The following is a 4,327-nucleotide window of genomic DNA, read 5'->3' as shown; positions in this document are numbered from 1 at the left end:
GCTGTATTGAAGGAGGAGAGAGAGAGGAGCTGGCGCAGGGCTGTATTAGCTGCTGCGCTGTATTGAAGGAATAGAGAGAGAGGAGCTGGCGCAGGGCTGTATTAGCTGCTGCGCTGTAGTGAAGGAGGAGAGAGAGAGAGGAGCTGGCGCAGGGCTGTATTAGCTGCTGCGCTGTAGTGAAGGAGGAGAGAGAGATGAGCTGGCGCAGGGCTGTATTGGCTGCTGCGCTGTAGTGAAGGAGGAGAGAGAGAGAGGAGCTGGCGCAGGGCTGTATTGGCTGCTGCACTGTAGTGAAGGAGGAGAGAGAGAGGAGCTGGCGCAGGGTTGTATTAGCTGCTGCGCTGTATTGAAGGAGGAGAGAGAGAGGAGCTGGCGCAGGGCTGTATTAGCTGCTGCGCTGTATTGAAGGAGGAGAGAGAGAGGAGCTGGCGCAGGGCTGTATTAGCTGCTGCGCTGTATTGAAGGAGGAGAGAGAGAGGAGCTGGCGCAGGGCTGTATTAGCTGCTGCGCTGTATTGAAGGAGGAGAGAGAGAGGAGCTGGCGCAGGGCTGTATTAGCTGCTGCGCTGTATTGAAGGAGGAGAGAGAGAGGAGCTGGCGCAGGGCTGTATTAGCTGCTGCGCTGTATTGAAGGAGGAGAGAGAGAGGAGCTGGCGCAGGGCTGTATTAGCTGCTGCGCTGTATTGAAGGAGGAGAGAGGGAGGAGCTGGCGCAGGGCTGTATTAGCTGCTGCGCTGTATTGAAGGAGGAGAGAGAGAGGAGCTGGCGCAGGGCTGTATTAGCTGCTGCGCTGTATTGAAGGAGGAGAGAGAGAGGAGCTGGCGCAGGGCTGTATTAGCTGCTGCGCTGTATTGAAGGAGGAGAGAGAGAGGAGCTGGCCCAGGGCTGTATTAGCTGCTGCGCTATATTGAAGGAGGAGAGAGAGAGGAGCTGGCGCAGGGCTGTATTAGCTGCTGCGCTGTATTGAAGGAGGAGAGAGAGAGGAGCTGGCGCAGGGCTGTATTAGCTGCTGCGCTGTATTGAAGGAGGAGAGAGAGAGGAGCTGGCGCAGGGCTGTATTAGCTGCTGCGCTGTATTGAAGGAGGAGAGAGAGAGGAGCTGGCGCAGGGCTGTATTAGCTGCTGCGCTGTAGTGAAGGAGGACAGAGGGCCGTTCAGTGTTTCTCTCTCTCTGTAAGGATGTACTGAGTCAACACAGTCAGATCAGTTACAGTGACTGAACTGTCTGTGTAGGCGGGTCATGCAGGCCTTTTACTACACAACCTGTTAGTGCTGCCTTTCCATTCACCTGCCTCTCTATACACAATCATCATTCATCAGGTGTTTCCTACTGAGGGCTGTCTGTCCAGAACCCTAACTGCATTCAGCTTATGAAAGTAACACTTACATTCTTTCCCTGTGCATTTTTAAGTTGTTTCTTTAAAGTAAAGCTCAAAGATTTAAACTAATCATGAGCATTCAGAGCAGGAAGTGAGACTGTCCTTCATGGCCACATGGAGAGCAGTTGGATCCTATTGTTTTGAATTAAATGTGTCCCAAAATCTGAAATTCAGTGTGTAACATGAAGAATTGTCACTACTGAAACACATATTTTCTGCAATCATGTAAAGACAAAAATAGACTTGATGTGTTTACCTGTTCAAAGCTATGTTTGCTGGTCGTGTTTTCAGTAGTGTTTTTGACGATCAAAATTAGCCCAAAATGTCCCTACTGAAATATCCCTACCGCAACATCCCTAACCAAACATTTGGTAGTGTTCAGTAGTGTTGTGATTGTTTTGATAGGGACAAAACAGAATGTGTCTCATTACAAAACAAACATAATTAAGGTACATTGTCACACAAAGCAAAATCATTTTGGTCTGAGGTCCAAGTCAGTTAAAAGTATTTTCAGCTCTGACGCTGAACCGGTTTGGTGAATGATCCACATATGGTATCCGTGCTCTCTCTCTCTCTCTCTCTCTCTCTCTCTCACTCTCGCTCTCTCAATCTCTCTCTCACTCTCGCTCTCTCTACTCACCATTTTAAATGCACCATCGTTCATTATGAGCCCATAGATGTTTTATGACGCTTAAAATCATATTTCTCTCTCTCCCTTGTGCGCACACACACACACACACGCACACACACACACACACACACGCACGCACACACACGCACATACCTAATGGATCCTTAAGCTTCTTCATTGAGTGAGTCAGTGCGTTACATAACATATTAATGCTTTATTAATTTAAAAAAGTTATTCCTTATTCATTATAGCAGAGACATTCTCAGGACACATCAGGTCAGAGAGAGATTTAGCATTTTTGCACATATCAGCTTGAGCAGGATGACACTAATCCAGCTGTGCTCTGTAGTAGTGAACTATTGTATTTAGTTTATTAAACAGCACAAAACACACAAATTAATAATTGAACATGGCTTATTATTCATAGTCGTCAACATGAGAATAATTTCTTTGAAAAGTGCAGAAGATAAGGGAAAATTTGACTAGTCTGCCTTATTTAAACATTTCATTTGTTTTGTTTTTAATTGTACAGAGCGACTGCTTTTCTCCAGAGAATCTCAGGAGTACTGGTTCCAGTGGCTCTAGTTCTCTGCAGGTGCTGGTAATATTAGCTAACATTCCCATATCGGTTGCTTTGTAGCAAGATACTTGCAATGCGTTGTTCTGTTGACTAGAAATTGCAGGTGCGTTGTGGGAGATTGGAGTGCCCTGTAGAATTCCAGTTGAACCCACCATTGAAGTATCTTGACTGTTGACATACTGTCTTTCACAGAAGCTTTACAGAACAAACATCCCATTTAACTCTGAAGATATTTATTTTTGTCAAAATAGATGAAAGGTATCGCTGCATCTAGCTGCGTTTCCTATTTAAAATGCTATGGTGTTAGTGTTGTTGTTGAAGCTAATCCAATGTAAGCAGATTGGAAAGAACAACAAAAATGCTACGATGCTAATGTTAGCTCAAGTACACAACCAAAAACATTACTACAGCTTACATGTCCTGAGAGTGTGGCCTTTTGCACACATGCAAAGTGTATATTAAGTCAATTTAATACACTTCTAATGAAGGTTTTTTCCAACCTTGCAATAGTTGCTATGGAAGAACACATTTGTGGGTGGACCATGAATAGGTCAGTTGATAGCAAACTGAGTGTAAGCTCAGGTCTAAGCAGGTATAGTCGATAATTTTGTCTGATAAGGTAAACGCCAGTGCAATTACGCAAAAGCTGTTTGAAGTTAGAAAGTTAATGTTATGCTCATATGCTCACAACTGAAGTACTGGCAATGTATATTTTTGGTTGATTGCCTGAAGCTGTCTGGGTTAAGTAAAACTCCACCTCATCATTTCCAACACATTTTCACATCTTGTTTCAGTGCATTGTGGGGCCAATAAATAGATTTCCATTCATTTCCTGAAGATATACCCAAACCGTAACCCTAACCTTAACCTTAACCCTGACCTTAACCCTTAACTTTAACGATTTACCACAAGCTGGTTAACATAAGGAAGAAAAGTCCCCACAATGTGGCATAAACCTGGTCCACATATTCCCAAACACACACACACACATAAATGTGCGCATTTATTCCATCAAATGAAAGGTCGATATTTTGCATCATATTTCTTTTCTTCTCTATACCACTTTAAAAATGTTGCAGGTAACCAAATCCACTTTGTTTATCTATCCACAGGAGTCACTATATGTTACTGATCGTCAACGGTGTTACACATAAGATATATAACACCAGAGACATTGTAATGAAAAATGCTTTTTACAAAATAGCTGCTACAGAGCATCAAACCACATGTTGTCGATCAGGGAATGTCCACTAAAATATGTACTTTAATCCATTTGTGTTCTATTTTTCACAATTACCTAAGAATAAAGTAGATCACACCAGTAAAAGCTTCATAAGAAATCATGAGCTAAATGAGAATATTTCTGATAAATGAAAACACGCAGTGGATTAACATGTGCTTTTCTTCATAGGTCCTCAGAAAACAGGTAAAAGGAAGTCATCAGTGTGATTTTTATTTCCATTTTTTTTACCTCAAAATATGGCTCAAGAAGGACTAATTGTTAGAATAACTTCATTTAAAAATATAAATAAATTGTAACCCTAACATGTTTTTCAAGTGTAATATATCGTAAACGCTATGGACACAAAGATGTACAGTTCTGTTGAATGACCCTTTTGCACTGTGGAGGACTTTTCCTATTGACTGCTATGAGTGCCTGTTTGTGCACTAACCCACAGAAAAGACACATTCCAAAAAAGATCTCCTCTAAATCGTATTACTTCTCCTAGACCTGGTTT

This window comes from Pygocentrus nattereri, chromosome 14 (genome assembly GCF_015220715.1).
Source record: "Pygocentrus nattereri isolate fPygNat1 chromosome 14, fPygNat1.pri, whole genome shotgun sequence".
Taxonomy (NCBI): domain Eukaryota; kingdom Metazoa; phylum Chordata; class Actinopteri; order Characiformes; family Serrasalmidae; genus Pygocentrus; species Pygocentrus nattereri.
The sequence above is the reverse complement of the archived record's forward strand: the minus strand, read 5'-3'. Positions refer to the sequence as shown.